The sequence below is a fragment of the Hypanus sabinus genome, chromosome 23 (assembly GCF_030144855.1).
Source record: "Hypanus sabinus isolate sHypSab1 chromosome 23, sHypSab1.hap1, whole genome shotgun sequence".
NCBI classification, from domain to species: domain Eukaryota; kingdom Metazoa; phylum Chordata; class Chondrichthyes; order Myliobatiformes; family Dasyatidae; genus Hypanus; species Hypanus sabinus.
In genome coordinates, this window is record NC_082728.1 from 17803297 (window position 1) to 17827128 (window position 23832).

At 43.5% G+C, this 23832-nt stretch overlaps 1 long non-coding RNA gene across 1 annotated transcript in view; it reads right to left on the reverse strand.

The window, feature by feature from the left end:
- Positions 1–1231: 1231 nt before the first annotated feature.
- LOC132379853 (uncharacterized) overlaps positions 1232–23832 on the reverse strand; it is a 31750-nt gene continuing 9149 nt past the window's right edge. The window contains exons 2-3 of the long non-coding RNA XR_009507545.1: positions 5892–5953; positions 1232–1294 (exon numbers count right to left, since the gene is read on the reverse strand). This is a non-coding gene — a long non-coding RNA (uncharacterized LOC132379853). The remainder of the gene's footprint in view (positions 1295–5891; positions 5954–23832) is intronic.

Consider the following 23832-nt stretch of genomic DNA (forward strand, 5'->3'; position numbering starts at 1 on the left):
TCTCATTTTTTTTAAAAAAGTCTAACATTCCTCAATCTGAATCCAGTAGAGTCAGCCTGGCACCCAGCTTCCTAACCATCGCTCTCTCCAATCATGTCGTACAAGATGATGAGAGGCATTGATCGTGTAGATGGTCAGAGGCTTTTTCCTTGGGCTGAGATGGCTAACATGAGAGGGCACAGTTTTAAGCTGCTTGGAAGTAGGTACAGACGAGATGTCAGGGGTAAGTTTTTTACACAGAGAGTGACGAGTGCCTGGAATGGGCTGCCAGCAGCGATGGTGGAGGTGGATATGATAGGGTCTTTTAAGAAACTCGTGAATAGGTACAAGGTCCTTAAAAAATAGAGGGCTATGGGTAACTCTAGGTAATTTCTCGGGTAAGGACATGTTCAGCACAGCTTAGTGGGCCGAAGGGCCTGTATTGTGCTGTAGGTTTTCTATGTTTCTATGTTCTAGAAACTCATTGCGATCCCTGCATTCTATCATCCCCGAGCCCTCTGATTCCTACTGTGTTGGTAACTGTGTCCAGGGCTCCAGTTGTGGCCTCCTCTGCTTTGGGGCAACTGGACACAGATTGGATGACCGTCTTGCTGATCACCTTGGCTCCATCTGCCTTGCCAGCCAGAATCTCCCAATGGCCAGCCATTTTAAATCAGCTTCCCATTCCCGCACCAACATGTTTGCCAATGGCCTCCTCTACTGTCAGTTCACAGAGGAGCAGCACCTCGTATTCTGCTTGGTCAGTCTCCAACTTGATAGCATAAACATGGAATTCTCAAACTTCCAGCAACTGTTTCCCCATCTGTCCCTTTTTCCTCTTCTTTTTTCTCTCTCCTCCTGTTCTACCTGGCCCCTAGCTCTCTCCCTACTCCCTCCCTTTTCCTTGCCCCATTGACTACACACTGTTGCTGTGTTATGATGCGTGTACAGAATAAAGAACTGCAGTTCCCAGTGTGCAATGCAGGTGGTTCACCCGGAAATGAAAAGTATTTGGCGAGGAGCTGGTCATATATGCTCGGGTCAAGCTGAAGCCATCTTACTGTAAATAAAAAAAGTGTTAGTGTTACCCACGCTAAGTTCGTCTTAAGAAGGAACATAACAGCTTCCACTGGTTTCCTCCTTTTATTCCATGTTCCACCTCCCTCTTGATGCACCATCAATAACTCACACTGAGATGTAAGGCGAGATATCGGCTTTTATTGACTGGAAGAAGGAACCAGGAGTGAGTGTCCATCATACTATGTCCTGGAGACTGAGGCCGAGCGTCAGGTCTCGATCGCCTTTATACAGGGGCCTGTGGGAGGAGCCACAGGAGCAGTCAGCAAGGGGACATGTCCAGACAGGCAGTTCACCACATTCACCCCCCCCCCCTTTGTTTAAAAGAGTCCCCATGTGGCGAAGTTTCTTACAAGTCAAGTCTATCAGGTGGTCGAATCTGTCGCTGCGATCTACGTAGCACCGGCTGTGATCGCATGGATGCCGGCGACATTGGTGATTGCACAGGGGATGGAGGTTGCGCTTGTTCCTGCCCACTAGGCGCCGGTGATCCCTCACGCATGTGTGAGGCGCCTGGTATAAATGCGTACGAAACGCCCGGTATATAAGTGTCGTGAGGAGTCTGTGTAGGGCCTGGTGAGCACGGAGTCACCTCTGGTGCAGGGTTCATAGTTACCGGAGAGCCTTCAGGGTAGTGGTCTGCTGCATCTGCGGGTGCCAGGTCGCGGATGGAGACCGTGTCCCCCCACCCATCAGGTAAGACCACGTAGGCATAGTGGAGGCTGTTAGGCACTGGAGGCACTATCTTGCTGGCAAAAGGTTCACCTTGCTGACTGACCAGCGCTCGGTTGCGTTCCTGTTCAGCAACCAACAGCAAGGGGCATGTCCAGACAGGCAGTTCACCACATTCACCCCCCCTTTGTTTAAAAGAGTCCCCATGTGGCGAAGTTTCTTACAAGTCAAGTCTATCAGGTGGTCAAATCTGTCGCTGCGATCTACGTAGCACCGGCTGTGATCGCATGGATGCCAGCGACATGTCCAGACAGGCAGTTCACCACATCTCTCCAATCACATTCAATTATTTTCAGCCTTTTGTCACTACCACCCATAACCTCCAAGCTTCTGACATCACTCTTACTCTATCCTTTCCCTCAGCTGCCTATCACCCCTTAGAATTTCTTCCATCCCTTCTCTGCATACTGAGTATCTCTCCTCCTTCTTTGAGTCCTAATGAAAAGTTCCAACCCAAAATATTGACTGTCCACTTCCTTCCATAAATGCTGCCTGGCCTATTGAGTTGCTCCAGTGTATTGTGAAAGGAAACTGGAGCACCCAGAGGAAAGGCTCGCAATCAGGGGAAGAATGTACAAACGCCTTTCAGACAGCAGCAGTAATTGAACCCAGGTCACTGGTACTACAATAGTGTTAGGTTAACTGCTCCACTACTGTGCTGCCCCAAGGTGCCATGAGTAGAAATTGGCAGAGATAGACGTGTGGATCTGGGAGTTCTGAAGAGAGTGGTCCCTTCAGAATGCTGAAAGAGGAGAGAAGAAATGAGTCTAGTGCTGGAATCTCATTGAAGGTGGTGAAATTTGCAAAGGATAATCCATTGAATGGTGGGAAAGGACCAGAAAAAGCTCTGTTCTTGCTCTGTCCAAAAGGAAGAAGGTTCCAACATTGGCTCAGTCAATGACTCTCTCAAGAACCACGAAGGGGATATGACCATTAAGGAGGAAAGAGGACATCTTGGAGATACCTGTGTGAAAAGTATCTTCACCAGGCGCAAATGCATTCAAAACAGAAGAAGTGAGAAAATGGAATTGAGTCTTTACAGGAGGCATGGTGGGAAGATGTGGGCTTATAATGGATATTTTGGCATGAACCCATTTACTGGGATATGAAATGAAATCCAGAAATGTAAGGAAAGAGTCAGAGATGGGCATGATGAAGATAAGATTAAGTGACACAATAATATAGCAACCTTGCCCTACATCAAGAATATCTTAGAAATAACAGCTCAACGGCTTGAACCTCACCGCATCACAATCACTTACAATTCAATGGCGACTTTAAGGAAGCTTGTCTCAAGAGCCAAGGTACCAATACAAGCAACTGACCAAAGCAATGTGATGCACAGGATCATCTGTGGAGATTGCAGCAAGAACTGCATTGGCCAAACAAGATGTAAACTCTCAACTCATTTTCCGGAACACAAACTGGCGGGACAAAGTCATGATCTACTGTTGCTGATCTCGGTACAAGAAGGCTATGAAGGACATTGCTTAAACTGGGGCACTGCAGAGGTTCTGGTGCAGGCAAACACGAAGCAGGCATGAGACTTTTTAGAAACGTGGTCCTCTTCTAATAGCTCTGTGAACAAACATACCCCTAAGACCCAAAGAAACACAAGTGAATAGAATTTGAAGGTTAAATAAAGGACCGAGGAAAGTGAACAGGGGCCTATATGAATGCAAGTATTCCCAGAGAGGAACACCAACAACTGGATGTCACCTCGGCTGGTGCTGAAGCATCTGCAAGCGACACTGCAACATCAAACGCCTCAACCTGGGCAACCAAAATTCACTGCCATCCTAATTAACAGATAGTGCAACAGTGTTAAAGCACCAGCAACCCGGGTTCAATTCCACCACTATCTGTAACGAGTTTACGCAAGACGTGTTAAAGTGCCGGGGTTAAGACTGAGCTTAAGTTACCACTCAATGCACTTTAGTAAATTATTTAAGAACTTTTTAAAAGCTATTTATTAATGCTTTTTGGGAGGGTGAGTTTAGATGCATATCATATTTATACTGAGTTAAATACTGTATGTAATTAGTTTTGCTACAATAAGTGTATGGGACATTGGAAAAATGTTGAATTTCCCCTTGGGGATGAATAAAGTATCTATCTATCTATCTATCTATCTATCACTGTGACCATGTAGGTTTTCCTCTAGGTGCTCCAGTTTCCAACCTATTTCCAAGGATGCACGGGTTAGTAGGTTAATTGGTCCAACAGGTATAATTGAGCAAAGAGGGCTAGTTGGGACAGAGGGGTCTGCTACCATGCTATATCTCTAAGCAAAATAAATAAAGTGGGGAAATTGGCAGTAGAAGTCACAAAATTTTCAGATTCTCAATGTCTTAAAGCAGCATCAATGCAATCCTCAATGCAAAGGGAGTGTGGTAGATGTATAACACTGAAACAACAACTCTCAGACAACAACTGGTATAACTTAAGTCTAGGCCCAGGCTTCAAGCTGAGGATTATAATTGCCATACTATTCCCTCAAAATTGCCCAAAAGACTGTCTTATGTTTTCTATATGGTTATTGGGACTTGGGATCTTGCAACTTATTTACCAGTACTGTATGGCACTTTCTCTGCAACCGTAGCTGTTATTCTGCATTCATTACTGTTTTAACTTGTTCTACCTCAATGCACTGTGTAATGATTTGATCATTACAAGCAAGACAAGCTTTTCATTGTACTTAGGCACACGTGGCAACAATAAACCAACTCCAATTAATGCATCTTCTATTATTTACACTGGGGTGAATGTTGACCAGAAATCCAACCAGATCAGGTATATACAGGAAGTAATATAGTCGCAAGGGCAAGTCAGAGTCTGTGCATGCTGTGATAAATAACACAGCTTCTGACAGTCCTATGTCTTCCTAAGGTGTTTCTATCACCAATAAAGAGATGTGATAAGATTCTCTCCACCCTACCTATGGTTCTCAAAGTTCAAATTTTAGTAAATTTTATTCTCAATGTACATATATAACCCTGAGATTAATTTTCTTGCGGGCATACTCAATCAATCTATAGAATAGTAACTGTAACAGAATCAAAGAAAGATTGCCCAACTAGGGTGGTCAGTTGGAGAGCAGATGACAACAAACAGTGCAAATACAAAAAGAAGAAATGAAAAGATAAATAAATAAGCAATAAATACTGAGAACATGAGATGAAGAGTCCTTGAAAATCAGTCCATTGGTTGTGGGAACATTTCAATGATGGGGCAAAAGAAGTTCAGTGAAGTTATCCCCTTTGATTCAAGAGCCTGATGGTTGAGAGGTAGCTAGTAACTGCTCTTAAGCCTGGTGGTGCCAGTTCTGAGGTTTTTGTACCTTTTTCCTGACGGCAGCAGCAAGAAGAGTGCATGTCCTGGGTGGTGGGAGTCGCTGATGATGGATGCTGTTTTCCTGCAACAGCATTTCATGTGGATGTGCTCAATGGTTCAGGGGGCTTCTCCCATGAGGACTAAGCCCCCTCATGGGAGGGGGCTCTATCCACTAATTATTGTAGAATTTCTCATTCAAGGGCATTGGTGTTTCCATACGTGGCTGTGATGCAGGCAGTCAATATACTCTCCACTACACATCCATAGAATTCATCAAATATTTAGATGTCATGCCGAATCTCCACAAACTCCTAAGGAAGTAGAGGCTTTGCTGTGCTTGCTTCATATTTGCACTTAAGTACCGGGCCCAGGACAGGTCCTCTGAAATGCTAACACCTAGGAATTTAAATTTGCTAACCCTCTCCACCTCTGATCCTCCAATGAGGATTAGCTCATGGACGTCTGGTTTCCTTCTCCTGAAGACTATAATTTCTTAAGAATTCTTTTAGGTTTTTTAAAATTTGTTTTTAATTTATGATCATTTTGGGCATCTTTTAATTATTTGAATGAGTTTTCATTAATGATGAGAATTGTGAATGTCAAAAATATTCAGACAGATTCAGTGTTACCAGTTGATTTGACAGACAGCTAATGGGAAATATTTGCTTGGTTGCTTTGGATGGCATTTCAGTACATAATTAATACAGACCCTCACTTTTCTTAATCAGAACTGATAAAAATGGATCTGCAGAAATTAAGTTCATACTTACTTCATGGATCAATGGCAAGAAGGGTAGATTTGCTGCTGGCAGGAAACTCAGGGTCGGGTTACCTGTAGTAATGTCAACAATATAACAAAATAGTACTTAAATTTTACTTGTTCAAAGATGAAGGTATATGAAGTCAGTAGATAAATACTAGAGATGCTGCAGATGCTGGAAAACCAGCAGAACACACACTATCAACTAGAGGAACTCCAACACTTTCTGATGAAGGGTCTTGATTTGAAAAGTTGACCGTTTATACCTCTCCATAGATGCTGCCTGACTGCTGAGTTCCTCCAGCTTTTTTGTGTGTGAAGACAATACACGTTATACTTGAATGATCAAACTTAGCTCATAGCTCTCTGAAAATTATGTCACTGGTGGATGTTGGTGCCAGATGCATGGTGATATTTGTGAACTGTCCCAACACCATTCTCAGACTTGTTGACCCAATCAACGCATTTCAATCAACTTGTTTTGATAGACCTGTGACAAATAACTCCTGGTACAGGAACACCAACTCCTTTGAGCAGAAAATCCTACAAAAGGTAGTGAATTTGGCCCAGTACATCGCAGGTGAAACCCTCCCAACCATTGACCTCATCTACGTGAAAAGTTGCCATAGAAAAGCATCATCAATCATCAAAGATCCTCACCACCCAGGCCATGCACTTTTCTCACTGTTCTGATGCCACCAGTTAGAAGGTACAAGTGCCTCAGGACTCGCACCACCAGGTTCAAGAACAGTTACTAACGCTCAACCATTAGGTTCTTGAACAGTCATTTAAAGACCTCTTTTGTCTCATTATTTCATTCTCGTTATTTATTGCTATTTTTTCGATGTCTGTATTTGCACAGTTTGTTGTCTATTGATCATGTTTACAGTTACTACTCTATAGATTTACTAAGTATGCCTGACCTGTGAAAAAGAATCTCAGGGTTGTATGTGGTGACATGTATGTACTCTGATAATAAATTTTACTTTGACTTTTGACTTTGACTTTGAAAAGAATACAATTTGAAAAGAATAAATTTAGTACAAAATGCTTTACCACAAGGTTGCAAATCTTCCAAAGGGTTAAGTTGCTTGGGAATATTCTTTGACAATATTGTACAGAAAATAATTTCTGCAGATGTAATGTGATAGAAAATGTGTGTGTTTTGCAAACTGTCAAGGAAATTAGAAAAGATTATAAAATAACACACATTGTGCTAGCTTAATAATTACATGTTTTCCAGTAATCATGCCAAAATATTCATCTATTGTGGAATTTGTATATATATATATAGTCAGCTCACTGGCTGTTTATGTTTTGTTGTGATGTGTGTTTATGCAAATTGTTTTTTTTCGGCTTCCAACAGATTTGAAAGTAGAAGATGGATTTTGATCAGCATTAAACAGTAGTTCAGCTTCACAATTCCAGTCAGAAGGCATTTGCCTTTCACAGTTTACCTCATCAAATGCCAAAATCTGAAGTGGCCCCACCTCCACCAAAGGGCCCACAGGAGATGCAATTGTGGTCAAGCCCACCTGCTTAGTAGGCACAAGCATTCGCACCATTACATAAGGTATCAATTATGGAACCACTCAGTTCTGGCACACACAGTTAAACGTGAAATTCTACTTGGGGCCAATAATTCTATGAAACACAACCATTCCACCTCCTTCCATAACATAAGTTTCCTTGATTAAAGCAATAGAAGCACATGGAGCTGTTATATATTAAGCCTTGTGTTGAGTTACATTAGTTGCTTTATCTTCTACCATACTGTACCTCAGTCATTCAAGGGTAACAATCCATTCCATATAACCATATAACAATTACAGCACGGAAACAGGCCATCTCGGCCCTTCTAGTCCGTGCCGAGCACTTACTCTCACCTAGTCCCACCAACCTGCACTCAGCCATAACCCTCCATTCCTTTCCTGTCCATATACCTATCCAATTTTTTTTTTAAATGACAATATCAAACGTCTCTTCCACTTCTACTGGAAGCTCGTTCTACTCAGCTACCACTCTTTGAGTAAAGAAGTTTCCCCACGTGTTACCCCTAAACTTTTGCCCCCTAACTCTCAACTCATGTCCTCTGGTTTGAATCTCCCCTACTCTCAATGGAAAAAGCCTATCCACGTCAACTCTATCTATCCCTCTCATAATTTTAAATAACTCTATCAATTTCCCCCTCAACCTTCTATGCTCCAAAGAATCAAGACCTAACAACACAATTTCGTTTAAGTACTGAGAAAAATAAATAGCAATACCCTTACACATCCCCCCCCCCCCAACCACTTCTTCATGATATTTGTACACCTTAATCTTCTATAAGTCCGAACTCCAGTCTTCAAAATGAGCAAGGCATTATATTCAACTTTGCCCCTTCCCTTGTCAGGAGAAACAGTTCCGCCAAGCTTAGTAACTGAGCCACACGTCAAGGCCAGGAGCTGATCTTGGTTGTCAGAAACTATTTGAGGTGCACACCTTCGGGAGAAGTTAATAGATAATTGGAGCTTATCCCCACTACCACCTCCAGCTACAACAACCTTAAGGAACCCTTTATTAAAGATAAAAGGTAAGACAGACCTGATATAAGTTTATTAAATTATGAGAGGGCTAAGTAGAGTAGACAGCCAGAACCATACCTGAATACTAGAGGGTATAGCTTTAATGTGAAGGGGGTGGGGGGAGATTTAACTAGAATGTATTTTTATTTTTATGTATTTAGAGATACTGTGCAGAACAGGCCCTTCCAGCCCAGTGAGCCACACCGCCCAGCAACCCATTTAATTAACTCTAGTTTAATCACAGGACTATTTATAGTAATCCATTAACCTACTAAGCAGTAGGTCATTGGACTGTGGGAGAAACCCAAACACGTGGCGGATATTCACGTAGTCATGAGGTGAACGTACAAACTCCTTACAGAAAGTGCCAGAATTGAACTCTTAACTTCGGAATGCCCCTTAGCTGTAATGCCATTGAGCTAACTGCTGTGTTACTGTGGTGCTCTGTGCAGGGCAGGTATTCTACGCAGAGGGTCAGTGCCTGGAATCGGATGCAAGAAGGGGTAATGGAAGCAGACGAGACAGTGGTGCTCAGGAACCTTTTAGATTGGGACATGAATATGTAGAGAATGGAGAGATGTGGATCAAGTGCAGGCAGGAGGGATGGGTTTAATGTGGTAACGCGTTCAGCGCAGACATCATACACCAAAGGAGCTAATCCTGTGCCTATTCCCCATTCCTTTTTTATGTTTCAGAGAAATTTATTAGAGTTACATTAAGTACAACTTAGTTTCTTGCCCTAACTCCTCAAGTAGTCAAAATAGTTATTTGAAAATGATCATAATTCTTGGGCTCTAATCTTCTGCAAATAACTTTCAAATAACAGTTTATTTAATGTCTCATTAAGTTCAGCCACTTAAACCAGTAAAACCAGGAATATATCTCTTTTTCTTTTAGCCCTTCCAAATTACCGATGAGAAAGAACAAGTGGATTTTCGACTGTTAACAGACCAGCTTTTCTTTGTAGCTCAAACCACCAGGATTTTTAAATACCACTGCTCCACTTGAGAAGAACCAACATACACAATTTCTTTCTTTACATGATTTAACTTTGGATTAATTTTGGGTCCTGACTGTAATGGATGGAACTTTGTACTGATAGATGGCTGGGCACCAGAGTTTGAACTTCAGTGGCTTTATGAAGAGTGTGGTAGGATTTAAAGGACTTGTCATTAAATCACGTAGCAATTTAATCACAGTAATAATTGTTGGTGTGAGATCTTTCCCATATCTGCCTACATCTTTCACTAGGTGTTCTCGATTTATTAAGATTTTTATTAATTGAGCAAGTGAGTGACGGCCTCCGTCAGTTAGAGTTGATCATGGATATCGTATCCTGGCTGTCCAGATATGCAAGCCTGGACAGTACAATGTGGAGAGCAAGCTGATGCCCATATAGCAAGCTTCCCCTCTCCACGCATCTGATGAATCCAAACGAATGACAGAGAACGATACAGTTTAGTACCAGCAGCGTTGCATGAGTTGTCAATCTGCATTGAACTCAATGTAGGACTTCCTTAGGTATCCCAGCTCTGGATGTGTCACTCGGGGTTCAGTGCCGAAGCCTTCCCCATGAGTGGGTATAGCTGCAAGGCAGTAAAGGTTTGAGATACGAGTTATCCTTCTCCTACTTTAGCTGATGAGACCCATCTGTCCCAAGCGACTGGTTTTAAGGTGCCAGTAACTCGCCTTATCCAATTCTCCTGTCAGTAGAAATGGTTCTGCCAGGCTTAGTAGCTAAGCCACACGTGAAGGCCAAGAGCTGGACTTGGTTGTCAGCAGCTATTTGAGGTGCACGCCACTGGGAGAATTTAATAGTTAGTGGGAGCTTGTCCCCATTACCACCCCTGGCTATAACAACCTTAGAGAACCCTTTATTAATAATCAGAAACATATTTTAAGATAATTCACATATATTCATATACCCTGGATGACTAAATTTGGTGAGGTAATAGATTTGGATAATGATCTTCAACAACTTACATTAAGCTTCCTTGTATTATTAAAGGGGACTAATAGATTCTTGATTTGAAAGTGTTTCAAAGATTATAGGCAGAAGGTAGCTGAATAGAGTCAAGAGGGATAGTAACTCAGCCATCATCAAATGGCAAAGCAGATTTGATGGGCCAAATGGTCCAATTCAACTCTTCCACCTTATGGTCTTATACAACTCGTGGAAATTCTAGCTGACAATTTATGAAGCCTACAGATTAATCAGTGCGTGCCTATATGTGCACCTTCTTAATCCACCAAGGTATTTTTTTCTCTCTTTCCCTAACTGATGGAATGACATAAATATCTTTTTCAGTGTTACAAGTGCAAGAAAATCGTATCAGTTATATTTTCATCATATACTTCTATTTTTTAGAAGTAACTTACCTTGATTTTGCAGCATTTCATTCTATGTGTTGTACAATATGAAGTTGACAGCTCATAAAACCTGTTACTTCCTGCAATGAAGCCAAATTACCTTAGGCCGTCTAATACCATAGAAGCTGTTGAGGATTAATTATACTTTAAGAGTCACTGAGACATCAGCCAGTTCAATACTTTCTCCTTACGAATCCAGCCAAGTGCTGAGAAGCAGGCATTACTACTCTATAAAGAGGAAAAAATATGGAAAACAGTTTAGAAATTGCCACTCTTTGCACAGAACTTGATGTGGCAGGTGTGTACGGGGGTCAGTAAACCTCTCAGGGTTCCTGTGAAATGGATCCCTAGGGCTTCACTAATCACCATGCTTGAATATCCAATGTGAACTTCTGTTATGTGAAATTTTACATCAAGACGTTTGAAATACAACCAAAGCAGCTTCCTGAATTTTAAAACTAGCCTTATTATCAATCGCTTCACCAGTAGCAATTTTTCAAATTTGGTTTAACATTGTTTCATATGGCCTGCATTCTCAAGCCCTGTTAATGTAATGGAATCTTAATGGCATCCATTGAAACTAATTCATGAATATATCTAGATTAAAAGAATGTTGATTAGTAAATCTGAGCTCTGAAGCCATTTCAGAATCCATAACTCCTGTGTTTATAAAAGACTGATCTTGCTGGCTACTTTTTGAAACTAAGAGAATCAAGAAATATAGAGTTAGTGTTGAAAGGGGTGCTGAGGTGAAAAGTCAAACATGACATTACTAAGTTGCAGAGCAGCTATGTGGGGACAAAATGCCTAAACCACCTTTTACGTTTTATGTTCGTTTCTTGGAAAGGGAACCATTGTTGATTAACTGTTTACATATGCTTATGACTCCTTATATAAGAACATGGTCTCTTGGGTGTCTGTGGGTGTGCCAAGTCATACCTGGTACATGCTGCCAAACCTCAGTGAGCAACAGAACAGGACAAAAGATTTGGAGATAAAAAGAAAGTTATTTTTAAAAGAAAATATTACAGCAATAATTTATCTACTTAGCAGTGTTTTGGTACTTTTAGCTAAATCTCTTGTTTATGCTGTTTTTAATTACAATTATTTATTTGTCTAAATATCAAGGTCTTTCTAAACACAAAAGTTCTGCTGGAAATCCTTAGCAATACAGCTGGTCAGGGTCTTTCAAGGCCTGGCCTGAAATATCAATTGTTTATTCACTTCCATTCACTTGCCAGCATTCTGTGTGCCTGTTTCACTGTCTTCAAATGGCAAGGTGATAAAAAGTTTTTTTTTTCAAAAATATTACCAGCAGCTTCATTAGGTAGCAAGTTTTGCTGGACTACTTAAGATCAGGGCATTACTCAACGTCCAGTATAACATGTTTACGGAACTGGTTTTTTTGCTAGGAATTGAAACAAAGACGATATAAGAAGCTACGGTAGCGTAGCAGTTAGTACAATGCTATTACAGCTCGTGGTGTTCCAAAGTTCAGAGTTCAATTCCGGTGCTGTCTGTAAGGAGTTTGTACGTTCTCCCTGTGATCATATGGGTTTCCTCCGGGTGCTCTGGTTTCCTCCCATAGTCCAAAGACGTAGTGGTTGCTAGGTTAGTTAGTCATTGTAAATTGTCCTGTGATAAATCTAGTTTTAACTAGGTGCGTTGTTGGTCAGTTCAGCTCATTTGGCTAGAGACGCCTGTTCTTTGCAGTATCTCTAAATGAATAAATAAAACCAAGTGTCATTGTTCTCTTCTTTCAGGGGTGTGGAGTGGAAGGATGACGACAAGCAAAGTAAGAACGATGTGAATGGGTTAAAAATCTTGCAGGAGATTGAGATTTATAAGCAGTGCTTCAAGCAGCACATGTCCTGCTGGGTATCACTTCATGTCCAACCTAATCTTTCACAGTCTAGGTAGTCCCAAAGAGCCTCTTAAAAATTATTCTTTCCTATCCAGAACAGCTAAAAGTGCCTGCTGCACAATTCTCCAAAACAGTCACAGTCAGCCACTGAAAGTAGGGGTTTTATAGCCAATTACATAGCAATTTTTATGTCATTAGATACATTTGGGTTACTTGTAACCAAAAAACATGCAATATTTAAGAGATTTGCTTACTTACTATTGGCAATGATGCAAAGCTGCGCTGAGCTCAGTGTGTGTGTTTTGTGATCCAGGAAAAACAGTTTGGAAAAATTTTGGCTGCAAAAAATTGAGTTGTTACATTTTTTCCCCCACAAGTTCCCATTCTTTCTTCCTCCTGCCCCATTTCTTATCTGAAGGAATTCTTGGCTCTCGGAAACTTCCTTTACTGACTGGCAAAACATTCAATTAGCCGAGAGTTCATGGTGGTACAGTTCCCTTTCTCCTTTTGATTGAGAGGGCTTCTGCCAGTTTTCTATTTTGAGGTCGCAGTGAGTCATTTCTGTAACAAAAGCCCAGCTACCTAAAGCAAAGCAACCAAAACCAATGGAATAACGGGTAACTGTTTAAGAGTTAGTGTTAGGTGGTCAACAAAGCTTTATTGTCTTGGTTACCATGGCAAAGTAAGAACCTAAAATACTCCATAACCAGAAATTTGGATTTGAAATTATTCTCGCATCCATCCCCCTCAACCCTGAATGCTGTGGAGCCATAGACCCCACTGATGCCAAGTCCATTTTCCACAGAATTTCTGTACTCCCAGTGGCTCTAGTGAAAACTTGGGCAGATCTCACAGTCAAAATTTCAACAAGTGAACCTGGGATGTAAAAGCCATTTAGAATTGATTGTGAACGCCAGGAAGTTGAAATTGGTAGAGTACACTAAAGTCCTCATTGAAGAGTTAACAGTGGAAAGGATGAGCAGCTTCAAGTTCCTGGGCATCAACATATCAGGGGATCAATCTTGGATCCAACACACTGACAGAATCATGCACCGTGGAGAGCGTTCTAACTTGTTGCCTCAACATCGGGTATGGAGGCTCAAAGGGCAGATTTGAAAGAGACTGCAGATGACTATGGACTCAACCAGCTTCATCATTGCGCACGACACTCCTCACCACTGAGGACATCTTCAAGAGACAGTGCCTCAAGAAGGCAGCATCCATTATTAAGGACCCTCACCATCTTGGCATGCTCCCTTCTCATTACTACCATCAGGAAGGAGGTAAAGAAGCCTGAAGACTCATGCTCAATGCTTCAGGAACAGCTTCTTCCCCTCTACCATTAGATTTCTGACAGACCTTGCAGTTCCTCTTTTGCATTACTTTGTAAATTATAGTAATTTTTAAATCTTGCACTGCACTGCTGCTGCAGAACAACAGACTCCACGACATAGGTCAGCGATAGTAAACCAGATTCTGATTGTACCATTATTAGAACATTTGGTAATGCCTGGCATGCCCAACAGTCTCACCTGCTTCCATAGAACCAGAACTGCAATGGAATTTTAAATGACTTAATTCCACAAATGGTTAATGGCTGCTTGCTAACATCTCCTGTTTCCAGATAAAAGAACTTCCAGCACTTCATCAGATAACGTCCGGAAAGTGTTGAAAGTTTAGTCCGCACATTCTAAAACAACATGACAAGAATCAATAATGGTTTCGACAGAGGAAGCATTAAAAAATCATGAAGGACTCTGTTCATATTAACATGAATGAAAGGGCTAAATACTAGAAAAAAAGCTGCAAGGTTGTTGATCTGATAACAGCCCAGTCTCAAGAGTGACAGAAGACCAAAGTAAGTTGTTAAAGATAGTAAAGAAAATACATTAGTTCATGAGTCAGCTGGTTGGCTTAAGATGCATGTTTGGCTTTACTTTGCTTCTGATGTCATTCCAAGAGAATCATAATGGACTTAGAAAGCTTAACTTTCCTTTGCATTTGTGGATATCATGGAAAACTTTAGTTTACTGCACATTTGCAGCAATAACTATTACATTAAAAACTTCGTTTTCCTTCCTTCAAAGACTGTCATCAAATCATGTCACTTTCCATCTCATTTTTGAGAATTCTTGCTCAGCCATTTGTTGCATTCTCCGAGAACCAATGCGTATTTTGTAACATGCACCATGCTATTTTTCTGCACTGTATTCACTCGGTGATGCACCATCAATAACTCACTCTGAGATGTAAGGCGAGATATCGGCTTTTATTGACTGGAAGAAGGAACAAGCAGTGAGTGACCACCATACTACATCCTGGAGACTGAGAGGCTGGGCTCAGGCCTTGATCGCCTTTATACGGGGTCTGTGGGAGGAGCCACAGGAGCAGTCAGCAGGGGGCGTGTCCAGACAGGTATATGTAGTTCACCACACTCGGATAAAACAGGAGGCTTGTCAACAATGCACCCTTCTGTATTCCTCCACAGTGTCAACTTGGATGCTGAAGCAACCTTTTGACTGACCAGCAAGATGCATCCATTCATTTTACATCAGCTATCCTGCAGATCCTCCAAAAGGACCAAAACCTTGTCGTTGAGTTTAAGGGCTTGCATGCCTCGATGACCCAGTGAGTTATCCTGGCTAGAGTCAGGCTTTGCCTCTTGAAAACGTCACTCATGCCAAACAAGTCAAAGGGCAGAGGCCAGACTAAGTGAGGTCCACTGGTGCCCCAGGTTCGAGGGTTCAGCTCAGGGCTAACAACCCTGACTGGTAAAACAAAACTATTATGGAAACAGCAATGAAGGGTCCTTCTACATCTGAGAGTGATGTATTCCTAAGCCTCCACCTGGGACTTGTGTGACTGACGGTAGTGAAAACTGAGTGGAAGCTACTGACATGATGAAGGAAGACCTGAACAACATCAGAGACGGAGGACCTTCATTGCTATCTCAAATGGCAGTGGCATTATCAAATGGCAGATAACATATCAGACTCATGAAAAAGTGCAAACACAAGAACCACCCCAGGAAATCTGCAGATGCTGGAAATTCAAAATACACACACAAAATGCTGGTGGAACACAGCAGGCCAGGCAGCATCTATAGGGAGAAGCGCTGTCGACGTTTCGAGCCGAGACCCTTCGTCAAGACTAAACAAAAGGAAAGACAGTAAGAGATTTGAAAGTAGTGGGGGGAGGGGGAAATGCAAAATGAAAGGAGAAGACCAGAGGGGGTGGGATGAAGCTAAGAGCTGGAAAGGTGATTGGTGAAAGTGATACAGAGCTGGAGAAGGGAAAGGATCATGGGACAGGAGGCCTCAGGAGAAAGAAAAGTGGGGGAGCACCAGAGGGAGATGGAGAACAGGCAAACAACTAAATATGTCAGGGATGGGGTAAGAAGGGGAGGAGGGGCATTAATGGAAGACACAAAGACCATTCTTTTACTTGAAAAACAGGAACAGGTAGATCTAGGTTTCCATCTGCCATAATTAATTTCTACTTCTATAGCTGTTTGCTTCTAGTCTCTGCATATGAACTTCAGTGCCCATTATATTTTAATATAAATGCCATTGATGTGGAACACTAAAATAACAATATTGTACTTCGTAACTAAAAACCAGTTGACATAGCTTCCCATTATGTAATATGGAACTAATAATACAATATTCCTTATGAAATCTGATGGTAGCCTATAAAGTTTTTTCCCTTTATAAATATCTCATATCCTTTTCCTCTCGCATGCCAAACACTGAAAATAAATCTGGGTGGGAACGAATTGGAACCCAAACTCCTTTAGCACTGGCAATCCTGATTTAACTCTATTTGGTCCTGAAATATTAAAACAGAAGGTTTGCTGAATTCAATTTAAAGAGGCTGCTTCTTTATGTTGGTGTAGATTGCACTCCAAACTGTCAATCATGATGTCATTAGACCGCAGACAGGCAGAATTGTAAGTAGCATCTGTACTTAAAACAAAGCCCTGTCGAGGGTTCCAAGTCTCTTCTAAGGAACGTGTAGGCAGGACTGAGTCACTGCGTACAGACTTCCATGTTAAATAAAGAACTGCTACAATAAACACATCATGTAGAATGATCTCTTAATGACTTTCTCTAAGCTTGGGATATAGCTCTGGTTAACCAAACTAAATATCTTTTTAAATCATTTAGACTTGTTTCAAGCAAAAGGAAATGATTAGGGCCTTGCATCTTAAACCCACTCGTGGAATTCAAGAACCAAAGTAAAAGAAGAAACAAGAAATAGAGGAAGTTGCATGCCATCCTCCACAAAATAAGAAAGGGCTCTTATTTCAAAATCATCCTGTTTTACAGATTAGCTAGGTCCTGCAGATGAGAGCTTCCTCTGTACAGACTGGCTGTCTTATTCTGCACATTATGACAATGCCTAGATTTCCCAAACATTGCATATGAATAGGGGTTTGGGTTATTACTTTTGAAAATGCAAAATAGGTGATGGTGTTTCTTTTAACTTTCAGATGTGCAGAGAAAAGGAAAACTTAAAATTTTCAGCAAAGCATTTTTTAAAAAATAGCTTTAACGTTTCATTAATGTGGTGAACTACATATACCTGTCTGGACACGTCCCCTGCTGACTGCTCCTGTGGCTCCTCCCACAGACCCCGGGATAAAGGTGATTGAGGCCTGAGCCCGGCCTCTCTGTCTCCAGGACGTAGTATGGTGGTCAACCACTGCTTGTTCCTTCTTCCAGGCAATAAAAGCCGATATCTCGCCTTCACATCTCAGAGAGAGTTATTGATGGTGCATCAATTTTATTGACTGGAAGTTTTAAAACATGGAAAGCGTTTTACATCCGGAAAGATTGGATTTGGACCCCCAAGACCCTGAAGAGCTCTTGCCTTTGAATTCTGGCTTGCATGCTTCCAATCATACTTGGAGGAGGTTAGTGCAACCGAACCCGGTGTTAAGCACCGAATGCTCCTCTCGAGGGTCACCCCGAAAGTTTACTCACTTATCAGAGGCCTGTCAACCTACGAAGGGGCACTGGACGTCCTCCAAAGACAGTACCTGTGGCCGGTGAACACCGTCTACGCAAGACATCGCTTAGCTACGCGACGACAGCGGCCTGCAGAATTGAGCGCCGAGTTTCTCCGAGCCCTACAAACACTCGTGCGAACTTGAGACTGCAAAACTCTCACAGCAGAACAGCATGCGGAGCTCTTGGTACGAGACGCCTTTGTTACAGGAATCAGGTCAGCGTATGTGCACCAGCGGCTGTTGGAAAATGCCGATCTTACCTTACGCTCGGCGATTGAGAAGGCCGACACGCTGAAGGCTGCGCTGCACAAGGCTGATGCTGTCCAGCCGCGCGATTCCCCACTGGTTCCGTGGACACCTCAGACCCCGCCGCCGCCGGTTCCCACAAGTGAATTTGCCAACGCAGCTGCCAGTTGCGATTCCACAAACTCCTCGAACCCGACCACAGCTCCTGCCAGTCGCAAGCCTGCGCAGTGTTACTTCCGCAGACTCGAAAAGCACCCCCGAAAACGCTGCCTGGCCCGAGAAGCGACCTGCTCCAGCTACGGGAAGAAGGGCCATTTCGCCAAGGTCTGTAAGTCTAAACCACGAGCGGGGTTGGGCAGCGCTGCGTGTGAGGCATCAGGGCCGCCATCTTGCCTGCCTGCCTCGTGCGAGGTATGGGGGCCGCCATCTTGCATGCCCAGATGGGGGCGGCCATCTTTGTCGGCGCCACCTCGCCCCGCCCCCGACCCACCGATACTTACCGGGCACCAAGACGGCAGTTCAACTCTGGCCTCCGTAACTCTCGACCAAAGCGCCCCACACCAGCTTGCAAGGTCAATGATGGACATCCTGGTGGAGGGGCACAGGACTAGCTGCCTGTTTGACATGGGCAGCACTGAGAGTTTTATTGACCTGGACACAGTGCAACACTGCGGACTCGTGACATGGCCGGTAAGCCAGAGGGTCACCTTGGCTTCTGGGTCGTATTCCACAGACATCTGGGTGGGTTGTGTAGCGACATTGGTGGTGCAGGGCACAGAATATCGTAACTTTGCGCTACTGGTCATGCCTCAACTGTGCGCCTGTGCTATTGGGGCTGGACTTCCAGAGCCACCTCGAGAGTGTGACGATAGCATATGACGGGCCCCTCCCACCACTCACTGTCAGGAATCCTCAGTTTTGTGGGACTTTGCCATATACACTGCTACTGACCACACACACACACACCGAACCACACATCCTACCCTGCACCATGCCGACAGCTGCGCTACTGACACCACTTGCAGCCTCTCCACCCTCAAGATCCCTTCCCCACCGCTGATCACCAACCTGACCCCCGACTGTAAACCTGTGGCAACTAAAAGCAGGAGGTACAGCGCGGGGGACAGGGCCTTCATTCAGTCAGAGGTGCAGCGGCTGCTCAGGGAGGGGTTCACTGAGCCAAGCACACGTCCTTGGAGGGCCCAGGTGGTTGTTGTTCGGACCAGGCAGAAAAATAGGATGGTCGTAGACTATAGTCAAACCATCAATAGGTTCACGCAGCTTGACGCATACCCCCTACCCTGCATCGCGGATATGGTCAACCAGATAGCTCAGTACAAGGTGTGCTCGACAATAGATCTGAAACCCGCTTATCACCAGCTCCCCATCCACCCGGAGGACCGCCCCTACACCGCCTTCGAGGCGGGTGGCAAGCTCTATCACTTCCTGTGCGTCCCATTTGGTGTCACAAATGGTGTCTCGGTCTTCCAGAGGGACCAGTGCCAACTGAAGGCCACATTTCCCTATCTGGATAACATCACCATCTGTGGTCACGACTGGCCGGATCACAACACCAACCTCCAACGATTTTTCCAAGTGGCCAAAGCCCTGAACCTTACTTATAATAGGGACAAGTGTGTGTTCGGAACCACCCGACTCGCTATCCTTGGGTATGTCGTGGAAAACAGGGTCATTGGCCCTGATCCCGACCGTATGCGCCCCCTGTTAGAACTCCCTCTTCCCACCACTCTCAAAGCCCTCAGACAGTGCCTGGGTTTCTTTTCCTATTATGCCCAATGGGTCCCCCATTACGCAGACAAGGCCCGCCCCCTGGTCAAGTCTACCACTTTTCCCCTCTCTGCTGAGGCCTGCGCGGGTCTTCAGCTGCATTAAAGGGGACATTGCCAAAGCAACGATGCATGCGGTGGATGAGACCATTCCCTTCCAAGTAGAGAGTGACGCCTCCGATTTCGCACTGGCTGCTACCCTCAATCAGGAAGGCAGGCCAGTAGCATTCTTTTCTCGTACCCTTCAAGGCTCTGAAATTTGGCACTCTGCGGTGGAGAAAGAAGCCCAGGCCATAGTGGAAGCTATTAGGCACTGGAGGCACTATCTCGCCGGCAAAAGGTTCACCTTGCTGACCAACCAGCGCTCGGTTGCGTTCATGTTCAGCAACCAACAGCAGGGCAAAATCAAAAATGATAAAATTTTGCGGTGGAGAATAGAACTCTCCACCGACAACTATGATATCCTGTACAGGCCTGGAAGGCTCAATGAGCCCCCTGATGCCCTATCCCGGGGAGCATGTGCTAGCACACAGTTCAACCAGCTATACGTCCTCCATGCACATCTTTGCTATCCGGGGGTCACCCGATTTTACCATTTAGTGAAAGCCTGGAACCTGCCGTACTCCCTTGAGGACATCAGGACGATGACCAGGGACTGCCAAGTCTGCGCTGAGTGCAAACCGCACTTCTACCGTCCTGAAAAGGCACAACTTATCAAGGCTACCCGCCCCTTTGAGCGACTGAGTGTTCACTTTAAGGGCCCCCTTCTCTCCACCGATCGCAATGTATACTTTCTCAATATTATCGACGAGTACTCGCGGTTCCCCTTTGCCATCCCCTGCCCCAACACCACTACCGTCATAAAAGCCCTGCACCAGCTCTTCACTCTGTTCGGATATCCCTGCTATATCCACAGTGATAGAGGGTCCTCCTTTATGAGTGACGAGCTGCGCCAGTACCTGCTGGCTCGGGGCATTGCTACTAGTCAGACCACGAGATATAATCCCCGGGGAAATGGACAGGTGGAGAGGGAGAATGCCACTGTGTGGAAGGCCACACTTTTAGCCCTTAAGTCAAAAGGGTTGCCGGTCTCTCGATGGCAGGAGGTCCTCCCTGAGGCACTCCACTCTATCCGCTTCCTGTTATGTACGTTCACCAATGCCACCCCTCATGAGCGCCTATTCTCTTTTCCCAGGAAGTCTGCCACTGGGACCACCCGACCAGCTTGGCTGACATCCCCAGGGCCAGTGCTGCTCCGGAAACATGTGAGGAGTAATAAATACTCCCCGCTGGTCGAGAGGGATCACCTTCTACATGCAAACCCCCAGTATGCCTACGTGGTCTTACCTGATGGGCGGGAGGACACGGTCTCCGCCCGCGACCTGGCGCCCGCAGGAGCAGCAGACCACTACCCCGAACACTCCAAGGTAACTATGAACCCTGTACCCGAGGTGACACCGCACACACCGAGCCCTACACAGACTCCTCACGACACTCCTATACCGGGCGTCTTGTACGCGTATATACCAGGCACCTCGCACATGCATGAGGGATCATTGACGCCTAGTTGGCTGACACCTCCAGTTTGGCCAGAACCAGCACAACCGCCATCTCCGGTGCAATCACCACCGGCACCTGTGCGATCACAGCTGGTGCTACGTAAATTCGACCATCTGATAGACTTAACCTGTAAGAAACTTCGCCACATGGGGACTCTCTTTTAAAACAAAGGGGGGGTGAATGTGCTGAACTACATATACCTGTCTGGATATGCCCCTTGCTGACTGCTCCTTTGGCTCCTCCCACAGACCCCGGTATAAAGGCGATTGAGGCCTGAGCCCGGCCTCAGTCTCCAGGATGTAGTATGGTGGTCAACCACTGCTTGTTCTTTCTTCCAGTCAATAAAAACCGATATCTCGCCTATATGTCTCAGGGAGTTATTGATGGTGCATCAATTAACACAAGAGATTCTTCAGATGGAAGTACAGAGTAATTCACAAAATGTTGAAGAACTCAGCAGGCCAGGACATATAGAATAAACTCGACATTTCTGGCCAAGACTCTTCATTGGGAACGCTTCATTACTTTGTTTTCTGACTAATCAGGATGTCCAAGTGTGACAACAATCAAGTTCAAATTTGTGGGTTCGTCGAGCAGCTTATACGATTCAAATTCACATCTACTATGAAGAAGCACAATTTCCATGCTGAACGATAAAAGTGCCTGTAAAACAGAGGAATACAATGAAATAGGCAGCTCCTTCCTTGGATTTGCCAACGCTTTATTAGCAGCCATGCTAGTAACTCCGAATTCATGTAAGGAAGTAGGTTTCCCTGCTAACATATTGACGAATTCTGAAAGGCCATAAAAGTTCTGAAACAGAACAGCAACTTTAACAGAGGTCAGTTCAAAATTCTTCAAAGCTTTCTGCAGAATTTGCTGAGAACTAACATGACTTCTGTAAAGAAAGCTTTTCATAGAGTTACCTAGCAAAACATTGTGAGACCTCAGCCAGTTGCTCCTCCGCTCTTGGGTGAGTTTCACTGGTAGACTTCAAAGATTCATGAAACTGAGAGACCAGAGCTAATTTCAAACACTACAGTTAAACCTGCTGTTATTAAGTTATTAGCAATAAGCTGCCTCTTCTAAGATTTCTCACTTTCTGCCTGACACATCCAAATTAAATACAGAAGATAGTAGGGTTACATCAGTTTTCTGACCTGCCTACGGGATTTGCAGATTTAGCCCTATACTTCCAGATCACTGGCCATCGCAAAAACTTTATAAAAGGACATTTAAAACATCGCAAAGCCCAGAGTGGGCAGGCCCAATATGTAGATTGTCCATTTCCCTCTTCAGATGCTGACTGATCCAATAGGCTCATCCAGCAGCTTATTTTTCACTGTGATAATGAAGCAGGTAAAACTGGAAACAAAGCCCAGCCCCAATGAACATGATATTCATCTGACGATCAGCCCTGGTGCTGTAGCACATTTAGAATTCAATAGCTCTTGCATTAATCAGCCAGCTTCGGACTTGGATAAATAGTGTATCCTCTGTGGAAATTATGGCTATGCTGGGAATTCAGCCACACACTCGACGTACGCTTTGCCAAACATCTATAATGCTGTTACTGCTGCTAAATTCAAGAAAGGGACCCGCAACCATTGCAATATGGAACTCTTTTACTCATTTATTATTTTTAATATCTTTACAGAGTGTAGTCTGGCTAAAGTCATAAGCATGCAAAATAATTGCATCAAACATTGCCTCAGGCTTCAAACAGCAATAAACTGCTTGACCTTCAGACTTATACTTAATGGAACCGCATAGGCCCCTCAAGTGCATTACAACCTTGTAACATACTCTGAGACATCAGTCTTTATGATATGACTATTTCTATTTTTCAGGATTAAACATTCCGTTTTTTTTTGATATTCAGATTTTGAAGTTTGAAAAACCTGAAACTTTTTAAATGAAGATTTTTAAGTTGAGAGCAACAACAGGGGTAGTTATGTAGAGTGACACCAAAGGTTAGTTCCATTTTCTACCAGTGTTATCAGCTTCCATGTTTCATGAATCAATATTTTTTGTAATTAACATTTTATTGTTTTTTGTTTCATTTTTATGTATAATGTTTCCCCAGGTGGGTTACCACATAAAGTTCTGTTCAACCCAGATGAAATTTCTAATTATAATCAGGCACAAAATAAATGCAATAACTCTTCACATATGGTTACGTTGTACATATTTAATTTTCAGATCACGCTTCCATATACATTGGAACACATATTATGAGTAAAAAAGCAAGGACAAAATTCTAGTATGTTTAAGTTCATTACCTCATTACTCAGTATCAAAGTGCAAGTATTTAAGTTTCCAAAAAAAAGGATATTATATACAAATTGCAAATGATTTAACAATTACCTTTAAAGTTTGCACATGTTCTATTATTCATATTTTGAAAGATAATTTAAACAAAAGAAAGAAGATCAACAAAGTTATGCTTCAGTTTATTAAAGTCAAGTCTATGGATATATCCCTGAAGGCAACTCAAAGATGTAAATCTCATCTGTCAGAAAAACTGATAAGAAACTCTAATAATA